The sequence below is a fragment of the Triticum dicoccoides genome, chromosome 4A, assembly GCF_002162155.2.
Source record: "Triticum dicoccoides isolate Atlit2015 ecotype Zavitan chromosome 4A, WEW_v2.0, whole genome shotgun sequence".
Taxonomy (NCBI): domain Eukaryota; kingdom Viridiplantae; phylum Streptophyta; class Magnoliopsida; order Poales; family Poaceae; genus Triticum; species Triticum dicoccoides.
The window spans coordinates 716,313,212-716,325,137 of NC_041386.1; the positions used below are offsets into that span (position 1 = coordinate 716,313,212).

Below are 11,926 nucleotides of genomic sequence, written 5' to 3' on the forward strand. Positions count from 1 at the left end.
CTCGCGAGTGGATATACCTTTGAAGCATTTCACCTTGACCAGTCAAGTAATCGTCCAAAGTGGGTGTAGATGGAGGAGTTGGGGAATTGGGTGATCTTCATCAACACCGACAAGAGAAGCCAGCCGTTAGCTTTCATGAACCCAAAGAGGTGGGGAGGTAGGAGTAACTGTGTGTACTGCTATTTCCATGATTCTGAACGCTGGGTTGTCTCCAATCTAAACAACTTTGTTTACATGAGCCGTGGCAGAGTGATGCAGTCTATGTGGGTTGTCCCTCGGATGTTCTTTGATCTGTGTCTGTGATGGCCGTGCATTCTTTTTGTGCACGGCTACAAGTATTTGCTAGCTGGAGCAACTTATATTCTACTCCCTCCGTTCCGATTTACTCGTCGTGGTTTTAGTTCAAATTTGAACTAAAACCACGATTGAGTAATCGGAACGGAGGGAGTATAAGAACACATGAGAATGTTTTGAAATCTCTGTAGGAAAATTATATAATCATCAGCAGTGACTTATTTGTAAGCCCGGATGTGTGACTGGGGTATGATATGTTGTAGTCTGTTTCAGATTTTACGGCAGTGATGTGTTCGACGATCTGCTGCTTGTCCTCTGCTCGGGTCTCAAACCTGAACCGGTTACTGGATCTGTTTATGACAGTGTGCTTGTTTTTTTAATTTTGATTTTTGGGTGTTGCAGCAGGTGTGGTTATGGCCTTTCATCTGTGTGCTTTACTTTTCTTCCGAGCATTCCAATCAGGATTTTCTTTAAACTTTGCCATTCTGAAGATCCGTCTCCAAAGAATCTTTTACTGTAATTTTGCAAACCCTCCGTCGTCTTCTGGCATCACAGGGCTGGATATAAGTTTTCCCTTTTGTATTTCGTATGTGCTCCCCTTTTATTTTACTTTGCAGAATGTTTCCTGCTGATGACAGAGACAATTGAACTGTATATGAAGAGGCATACATCCACCCAGTATAAAAGAAATACAGTACACAAGCAGGCAGACTGTATATGATCCATGAGAGAATCCGTGCCAACGTACTTGGAGCATGGGAAGATGTTACAAAATTCGCTGCCAACATTTCCGCTAAGCTGCGTACAATCATCTGCATACTGACTTAGAAGATCAAGAGCAAAGTATTTACAGGGAAGCAGTTCACAGAGAGCCTCTCTGCAGTTAGTTGTAAAGAGGAAAATGGCACTTGGTTCATAATCAGTCTTCATGTTGATCTCTAGTACTTCTTCATCTTCTTTGCGGTCGCAGTGGCCGATGCTTCCAATTCTTGTAATAGGTAACATCTGGTTCTTTCCGCAAAAAAAAAGGTAACATCTGGTTCATCAAACAATCTATATGAACAGTGAGTGTACATACAAAATCCGCGTCTGAGAACATATTCGAGCATCAACAAGTAATTTCGCTCTGCGCCCTGAGGGCTTGTTCGGTTAATCCCCAGCACGAGGGGATTGGAGATGATTGGCAGGTATTGAGGTGGATTTTGACTTGTTGTGGATGTAATCCCTTTCATTCATAGCCCAGAGCCATGGGACTCTTACCATAGCCCAGAGCCATGGGACTCTTACCATTTTGACTTGAGGGGATTGGGGATGTAATCCCCCTTGAAATCCTTTAGAACCGAACGAAGCCTAATTCAACATCGTACCATAGCCCAGAACCATGGGGCTATCAAGGTATTATTCTCCTCCATACATACATGTTGCAGGCATGTAGAGCATACATACATCAAAATTCTGATCCATCTAATGTTTTCGTAGACCAGCTATCTATTTTGTGCAGAAAATGAGTAGTGACTAGTGACAACGTATGTGCATGAAGTCAAATTCACCAAAAAAAGTTGAAGCTTGGTATCTAACATCATCAAATTCCTTTCTTTCATGATACAAAGCTTAGCATTCAGACAATAGCATCAAGTATTTACAGACTGGGTAATCTCAAACGTCGTAACTTGCTATATCACACACGAAAATAAAGAAGATCGAATATGGGCATATATCACGAAGCCGGTAAAATACAATACAAGATGTGCACTAACTGACTTAGCATACTGTGCAGCTATCTCATGCATCCTGTCCTGTGTCCACTTACCTTGATTGACAGAAGCGGCGAACAGCAGACATGGCAGAGGACAATGTCAGCGGTGGCCTTCTCCCACTCGATGGTAGCCAGTATCAAGGCAGACATAGCGCGTATGCGGTGGGATCATGTACTGCCAGGGGCCATGGGGCTGCTTACAATGGACATCTGAGCATATGAATCACAAGCAAAGTCTTTTATTTAACAGCCATAGCTGGCAATATCGTACATAGTCCACAACCAGCGTACACGGACATAAGTAGGCAGTTCAAAGTTCAAACAGGTAACGCAAATGGGAAAAAATAGTCTGAAAATGAAAACACATCATACAATAAGTGGCATCTTGTTACAGCTAAGTATCATGCTTGACAAGCAGCATCAGACGTAGCAGGAGCAGTGGTAAACGCAGGCCGTAGCAGCAGCAGAAGTGAAGAAGACCGTACGCGTCTTGAAAAAGCAGAGGAAGCACTGAAGGTTCATCTTGTAAACTCAGAGTAGCAGCAGCAAACACAGGCAGTAGTACGTCTTGTAAACGCAGAGGAAACCCAGACCGTATTGTAGTATATATATCCGCAGTGGCATGAACTTATAACTCCCTGAATCGAATCTGCATAACCAACACCCTATCTTAATTCTTAAAGTAGTAAGATTAAAGACGAGGGAGGAATCAAGTAGTGGTACTAGTTGGTAATAGCTTGCACACGTACCTACGCATTTCACGACCAGTGTGGCAGGTCAATCTCGGAGAGTATACCACCACCGATCCCCTCGACTTACAGAACGGTGCAGCAACGCCAAGAAGTCGCTGGTGATTTCCCGAAAGGCTAGATACTGGAGGGGCAGGAGGAACTCAATGCCAGATGGGACCTCCGTCATGCTGCTGAGGTTGACTAAGAATAATTCCTCCAGGCTAGCCATGGCGCCTTCTGCTATCCCTAGCCGACTCAGATTAGGCAGCTCTTAGAATGAGAATCTTCAGCTTGGGAAACCACCCCATGAGAAATGTCAGCTGCTCTCCGTTGTATGCTCTGCTGAGCTGTAGATGCGTCAAGTTTGACAACCGAGAAAGGGATGGCAAGGGGTCTTCTCTCAGCTGTGACCAAGATAGAACCAATGAATATAAGTTCTGCCCCTTAATGGCTTGGAAGAGAGAAGACTCGTCCAACGCCCCTTCCGCAAGTCGCCCTCTCAAACTTAGCCTCTGCAGGTTTGGCAGGCAGACATTCAACCCGAGAATCTCGTTTTCATCACTTGCATTCACATCTAGGAAGGACAAATACTGCATCTGAACTAGAGACTCACTGATACTTCTACAGTAGATTCCCTTCACATTCAGTAACCTCAAGCTTCTCACTTGCCTCAGCTCCCCTAAATGTCCAACAGAATCATCCTCTAATTCCAATGCTTGTAGCGTCTGAAGGTTTATTAGATTTCCAAGTCCATTGGGGATATGCACACCACTGCAACTTGCAAGCTCTCTCCAATCTGTATCAATTGTTTTCTGAGCAAATAAGTGCCTAAGCTTCTTCAGTTTCACAATCCCACTAGGGAGCTCATGTATATCAGATTCATAAAGGTCGAGTATCAACAAATTTGAAAGCTTCTGCACAGACTTAGGGAGCTTCTTCACTTTTGAATTACGCAAACCCAAATGACGGAGATTAAAAAGATCTCCAATAGCATCTGGAATCTCATTGATAGGCAGCCCACTTAATTCTAACACTGTCATATATCTTGACTCCGTGCATAGCAGAGGTAGTAAAGTGAATGATGACTTGCTACCACCCAGTGTAATGATAGTCCGAAGTTGGTGCATATTTGAAAATGGCTGTTGAATATCCTTCTTTAGTTTGTGAAGCACCAACCGACGTCCATTCATCTCGAGAGACCCCCCACACTGATCCTCATAACTAACACCAAAACAATTCTTCTTGCACAAATCAACTGCCAGTTCACGTACGAGATCGTGCATTTTGAATTTCTTCATCCGACCAAATGAGTTTCTCTCAACAAGTTGCAGCATGTTTCTGTCAACCAACTCTTTTAGATAGCATTCTGCCACTACTTCTAGTGTGCTTTCACCCCTCTCCTCGATGAATCCCTCTGCTGTCCATAACCGTACAAGTTGTTTCCTTTTAAAATAATAGTCTTCTGGAAATAAGCTGCAGTATAGGAAACAACTTTTTAAGTATGTTGGGAGGTAGATGAAGCTTAGATGCAGAACATTCCTTATGTGGTCCAGCCTTGAATTGTTAATTATCTCCCAGCTTAGTTGTTCGTTTATTCTTCTCCATTCTTCCACGGTTTTATCACGCACACGCAAGAGGCTACCAACTGACACGATAGCAAGAGGCAAGCCTTTGCACTTGCTAACTATTTCCTTGCACAATGGCTTCAATTCTGTGGGACATTCATGATTTGTATCTCTTGGAAAGGCTTTCTTACAAAAGAGATCCCATGCCTTGTCTTCTGGTAAAGCTTCCAGTGTTAAGATACGTCCTGGAGAGGCAAGTGCGGCAACGCAGGCTTCCCTTGTTGTGAGCATCACTCTACTGCCCTTATCATTATGAATAAACATCCTTGACAAATCATTAAATGCTTCCGGATCCCAAACATCATCCAATACGATAAAGTACTTCCTTTGCTCCAGATATTTCTTTAATGTCTCTTCAAGGCTCATTATGTCCATAGCCAGAATGCTAGATAGAACACTGGCATTATCCTTAAAAAGTTCTTTGATCATATTTCTCAAGACATCTTCTCTAGAATAAGTCTGAGAAATGGAGACCCAGGCGTAGCACTGGAATTTTTCCCTCTCCTTCTTGTAGACATTTGCAGCTAAAGCAGTTTTACCAAGACCTCCCATTCCAAGCAGACTTATCACAGAGCATTCCAGATCATCACCTGCCAACCATTGCTGGAGTTCTTCTCTGTTTTTATCCACCCCCACTAGATCTTCTTCATCAAGGGAGCGTGAAATGTTTGCTAGATCTTGGGATCTCTTGACAATGTAATTTGAGTTGCTAGTACCCCTGTTGTTTATCATTCCAACCCAACGATTGTTTGTCTCTGACAAGTGTGAAAGTTCTTTCTCTATTTCCTTCACCTTGGAAGCTATCCTGTTCAAAGAAAGCAAAGATCTGGGCTTCTTGAAACCCTTCTTCAGAAAAAAACAACAACCTATATCTTGTTCCTGCCCAACAAGATACAAGTACTCATCCACCATGTCCTCCATCACATGTGCTACTATGCGTACCTCCTCCAACCAGACCTCATATACCTGATTGTTGCGACTACGAATGTCCATCTGACATAGAACCTCATGCATTATGCGAAGCTCCCTACCAACACGGCCCATACTGCCCTGTAGTTCTAGTAGTTGTGTGCCATACTTTCCAAACTGTACGCTGGCCTGGTCTACAGCTGCCTTTGCCAAAGCAATTCCAATCTTTCTAATGGCTAGAAGAATCACAATCTCTGCCATTACTTTGAGAATTGCTAATGTCTCGGTGTTAGGTCGTGGCCTAGTTGTGTATTCTCCTCTGTATGATCAGAATGACCACTGTAAAATGAAGTGATATGTTAATTACAAAAAATAGTGAAATTATACTACTAGCAACTACGAAGCACCTGCAGAAACACTTCAAAAACTCACCAAACACTTGCACTTGCCATAACACTTAAAAACTCTCCAACCACAATGGAAAAGTAAAATAAGTAGAACTTTCCCAAGAAATACTACTAATGTCTTAATTCATATTGGTAGCTTATCTAACTAACCGAGATAGCCAAACAAAATTAGCTCTTTCGACAGGCATGTCCATGAATTTTAGAACACTTGAGACTGTGCTATAGTTCAATATTTCCTTGGTATCTATGTAAGTAACATCCACAGATAAATGGAGAGACTAATAGATAATGTTGTTGGTTAAGATATAAGAAAGAAAGTTGCAGCGCAATCAATAAATGAACAATAAAGAAAAACTATAGTATCATAGATGTCATTAGGCAAATCAATATGTACTCCCATGATTACAGTGACTCCGATTAAAAGGAGTCATCAATTTTCACTTCAGGAAATCCTCGCACACAACAAGAATGTTCGCTTTATGAGGGTAGAATTTCCCACGAGCATATGAAATTTGCTAATATATTGGCACAAGAAATTTGCCAATATATTGTATCTTCAATGCAAAGCATATGCCTGGCCCAATTTCCCATTACCAACAAGCATTATCAACAACGATGTTAGAGATTAATTCCAGATATTTTGGCTATCCAGGAGAAAGGATGACAACTACAACCTCAACATACATATATGCCAGCTCGCCAGATCATGGCACCGACAAATTAAGCTCGTCCTTTTCCAGAAGAAATCTTATTCTGTTTATGTTGTCGGAAGAAATCGAAATGCGTCACCCACAAACTATACTAGGTTTGTCAAGTTCAAAAGATACACCAGAAGTTCGTTTTATTTGCACAGAGGAAGAATGCTCTGAGTGCAACCTACGATAGGAAGGAAAGTAGTGAAGGATGACGCACCTGCCTTGTTATAGCTTAGATCTGCTCGGTCTTGGTAACCTCCTTGTGCACTTTTGGATTTGAAACCACCAGAACAATCTTCTCGAAAAAAGAAAAAGAGACATCATGGCTCAGCTGGTCTTGTTGTCATTGCAGCTTGATCGTAGAGATTCTGAACTGTCATGGAGTCATTGGCATGATCGAGAGTATGCAAGCTTGTTGCTGATGACAAGTTGCTGGATCTGATCTTCCTCCTTGTTTCTTTTACCCAGCAAAACTAGAGAGCAACCTGGCAGGAAAACTGCTCAATTTTTGTATCAACCCAGTTAAGATATTAACAAGAGAGCTAGGAACAAAGCAAATTAAGGGCAACGCACCTGGATAGTAATCAGCGTAAATCCGGCTAGATTTGGACCTATGACAACCTACTTGTGTCATCTGTCATGGCTTGGTGAGTGGGTAATGCTAGTCTCGTCGTTGAAGCCAACAAAGGACTAGCCAGAGAACCTGCAAGTAAAGTCAAGTTGATGCCAGGCTTGTAATCGAGTTGATGCTAGTCTTCTTCTGATTGCATTTCAACTTTACTTTTTCCAGAGAATCTAAAAAAGCTCAATTGTTCTCGGACATGCTGCATTATTAGAAAGCAATAGACACTTCAAAGTTCCCTATGGTCCCCATGCATAAGGTTGCTTTACGGCATGCGTATTGCATACAACACAGAGCAAGAACATTAACAGCCCACCTGATGTGCAACCAAGGATTCCTGCTAATGTATTCTGCTGTTGGACATTCCTTATGCGCTCTTATATATATATATATATATAAATTATGAAACCTCAAAAATGATGCGATGGATGTCAACATTTTCAGAATTTAAGTATATGCACATACAGTGTATGTGTTGCCAACCTCAAAAGATACAACCGGAACATATAGGCAATACCACACTTCACACCTTGTTTCGTCAGTGGAAGCAACATCAGATCAAATAAATAAAACAATTTTACTTGGTTAACGCCGGTAATCGAAGCCAAACAGCTCAAGATGTCAAGGCTTCGGATGACGCTTAATTAAGATCAAGGACATAGATACAGAACATAATTCGGTTTAGATTTAGTGACATTAAAAGTTCAAATTCTCACCCATGTCCTACGGACAACGCAAAAATGGGCACAGATATCTGCAATGACCTAGCTAAGATATTGACAAGAGAACTAGGAACAAACCAAATTAAGGACAACGCTCCTGTAACTTGTAGATGTAGAGCTGGACAGATTTGGACTTGCAATGGCCTTCTTGTGCACTTCAGAATCTGAAAACATAAAGCACTGTCATGGCGTGGTGAGTGAGGTATGCTAGCCTTGTTGAACCCATCATGAACCAGACAGAGAACCTGCAAGTCAAGCATATGCATATGCTTGGCTTCGTGAATGGGGAATGCTAACTTGTGACTAAAGCCATCAAGCAAATGCTAATCTTCTTGTGGTTGAAGCTCAACCCTTCTCCGACATGCTGCACTAGATGAAAACAGAGCACTGTGTCTGTGTGCAAATCCAATCACTTCTAGCAATTTGATGAATTAAAGGTGCTTTATGGTACTGTCATGATGGGTCCATATGCTTGGTAGTCCATATTCCATACTGTATTAAAAGCAATATTCCTACTTCAGTATTCTGCATGTAGCACAGCCACATGACGTTATGGATGTTCCTTATGGGGCCCTGCGTTCATGTTGAACATGGGTCTTTTCTTTTCACCAATGTATCTTATGGGAGAAGATTTAGACATTCTGAAATCTTTAAAATGATATGGATTGTAACATTTCTTGAGTTTAAGCAGTGTATGTCTTGTATTTTGATCATGAGAAGCAGTTGCACAGAAGCTTACAAGGGTTTTTGAAACACCCACTATTAAGAAGTAATAATAAGTCTATATTCAGATAAGCCTTAGCAGTACAGTAGCTAAACCCACTAGCAGCAGCAAACTAAGCTATATGCATACCGAGAGCTAAAGAAAATTACTTTGACAGAACATCCACAAACACAATGGAACAACTATATTACAGGTATGGTGAAAATCTGTTTCGGGAACCCAAATTCAGTGTTGATTTGCCAGCTATATGTTTGCTTATATCAGAATTTTGAGTGGACAGCTACTTCATGCTGACTAGAGATATGATTGCTGGCAAGGAATAACAGGGAAGGGTGTTCAAAAATCTTTACTCGCTTCCTTTTCTGAATGGCATGAATGCATCTCTGAATTAATTGATTAAGAGTGTGCTATGTACAAATCAATAATCAAACATACAGACTAGTAAAAAGAAGAGGAAAAGTAAGTGCATCAGTAACTACCTCTGATTTCCATCCAGGGCACCAGTCTACGCACCATGGGCGGCCACGGTCGAGGGCGACAGCGAACGAGATTAACCCCAACTGCTCGGCAGCAGCATGGTGCCTGTCGCCTGCAGCTGCCTGAGCCAAGCAACAGCCATAATCCGAGCTCTTCCTTGAGCAGTTGGTGCCACATCATCTTGCCCCGGCCGAGGATGGCGTCAGACACTACCATCTGTATTGGTGCAGGCTCATTATCAGGGCATGAGCGATTCAGGATTCTTATTATGCAAACAAATAATGAAAGACTCTTTCGAGACTATCAGCTATAGTTGTTAAGTCAAAGATTTATCTATAAGCCCTCATCTGTTGACTTAAGCTTGTTCAGATTATTGCCAGAAAAAACAGGTAATCTCGGGAGGGCCCCTTTATAGATTCCAAACGTGTGGCAGGAAAAAACAATGCCACAAGATGCAGGCAGGCAGGGACTATATATGAATAATAATAAATATGTAAAGGGACAAAGGGAGGCAACAGCAATAATAAATCTAGTAACTGCTAGGCACAGCCTGAATATACGGGCAATATATGCCACACTTGACGTCTTGTTTTGTCAGTGGAAGCAACACATCAGACCAAATAAGCAAAACAATTTTACTTGGCCAATGCTGGCAATCGAAGGCAAACATCTCAAGATGGCAGCGCTTTGGATAGTGCTTAATTAAGATCGAAGCCATGGATACAGAAGATATTTTAGCTTGGATTTAGTGACATTAAAAGTTCAAATTCTCACCCTTGTCCTATGGACAGCACAAAATGGGCACGGATATCTGCGTTGACCTAGCTAAGATATTGACAAGAGAGCTAGGAACAAAACCAAAATTAAGGGAAGCACACCTGACTTGTAACATCAAAGCAGTGTCATGGCATGGTGAATGGGGTATGCTAGTCGTGTTGAAGCCATCAAGAACAAGACAGAGAACCTGCAAGTCAAGCATATGCTTGGCTTGGTGAGTGGGGGAAGCATATGTTCGTAAAGCAATCAAGAACCAGACAGAGAACCTGCAAGTAAAGTTGTGGTTGAAGCTCAATTATTTTTGGACATGCTGCACAATTTGAAAACAGAGCACTGCGTCTGTGTACACATCCAATCACTTCTAGCAATTTGATGAATTAAAGGTGCTTTATGGTACTGTGATAATAGGTCCCTATGCTCGGTAGGCCATATTCCATGCCGTATTAAAAGCAATATTCCTACTTCAGTATTCTTTATGTAGCACAGCCACATGATGTTGGATGTTCCTTATGAGCCCCTGCATTATTGTGGAACATGACTCTGTTTTTCTTTTTCTTCTTTGCCAAGGTATCTTCTGGGAGAAAGTTTATACATTCTGAAACTTTAAAAATGATATGGATGGTAACATTTCTTGAATTTAAGCATATCCACTGATGCACATATAGTCCACATCCTGTATTTTAAATTTTTAATCATGAGAAGCAGTAGCATTGAAGCTTGCAAGGGTTTCTGAAACACCCACTTAATAATAAGGCTATACTAAGATAAGCCTGAGCAGTACAGTAGCTAACCAATTAGAAGCAAACTAAGCTGTAGGAATGCCGAGAGCTTAAGTAAATTACTTTGACGACAGAACATCCACCAACACGATGGAACAGCTATATTGCAGGCATGGTGGAAATCTGTTTTGAGAGACTGAAATTCAGTGTTGATTTGCAATGACACAAACAAAATGTTTGCTACATCAGAATTTTGCTGGCCCGAGACGTGGTTGGTTGCTGTCAATTTTGCAGGTTCATTATCATGTCATGATCCATTCAGGATTCTTATTAAGTCCAAGATCTATGTATAAGCCCGCATCTGTTGACCAAAGCTTGTTCAGATAATTGCCAACAGAAACATATAAGCTGGGGAGGCAGGGCCCCTTTAGATTCCAAACGCGTGGCAGGGAAAAACAATGCCACGAGATGCAGGCAGGCAGGCAGGCAGGGACCATATATGAAATTATGAATAATAAATCTGTAATAAAGGTAACAAAGGGAGGCAACAAGAATGATGCAAATCAGCAAATGCATTCCTATATAGGAGTAAATGCTAGGCACAGCCTGAATATATGGGCAATTTATGGGGCACACTTGACATCTCGATTTGCCAGTGCTGAAGCAGGATCAAATCAACCGATGGCGACCCTTTTTGGGATGCCTAAATCGGTTCAGATTTAGTAGCAAGTTGCTCAAATTGCACCCACATTCTACGGACAGCACAAAGAAGGCATGGATGTCTGCCGGGGCGGTTGGCTGGCTTACCTCGGCGTCGCCGCCGCCGGCTGGCAGTCTACTTCGCGGCGGCCACCGCGACGAGAGGGGTGACCTTGGCCGGGCAGGGAGGCCCTCTCGCCGCACCATCGGCAGAGGGCGGGGGTGGGGGTGGAGCGTTGGCGGGGTTGGCCGGAGACTAGACGCGCCATTCTCCTTCCTATCCTATTCCTAACCCTCGCCGCCGGTGTGCCTGCCTCCGTGTCAGCTCTCAAGTACAGAGTGCCCAGCTTTTTTTTTTTTGAGTAACTACAGAGTGCCCAGCTTGTGGTGCCGGAGGGATGGGAGACCTGAAGCCAGCGCTAATGGGCCGGTCCAGTTCTGGCACGAGTTTTCCTTAGCGTATTCGTTTTCTTTTTTGAAAAATGATTCAGATTTCAAAATACGTTCGGGATTTATCAAAAAATTCACAAAGTTTTCAAAAAATATTAAATTGTATATATTATTCATAAAAAATTGCGAATATGAAAATATTCCAAAATTGAAATAAACTGAAATCAAAAAACACGAATTTAACTTATTTTTTTAATATACTATAAAAAATTTCAAAAAAATAACGAATTATAAAAAAATCTATTTTTTGTAATTCATATTTTTAAAAGATGTTTTAAAACTTGATTGTGCATTCGCTAGCCGAAAAGTGCATGGCCCA

At 41.9% G+C, this 11,926-nt stretch overlaps 1 pseudogene; it reads right to left on the reverse strand.

The window, feature by feature from the left end:
- Positions 1–2,269: 2,269 nt before the first annotated feature.
- Positions 2,270–11,425, reverse strand: LOC119288114 (annotated as a pseudogene).
- Positions 11,426–11,926: the final 501 nt, after the last annotated feature.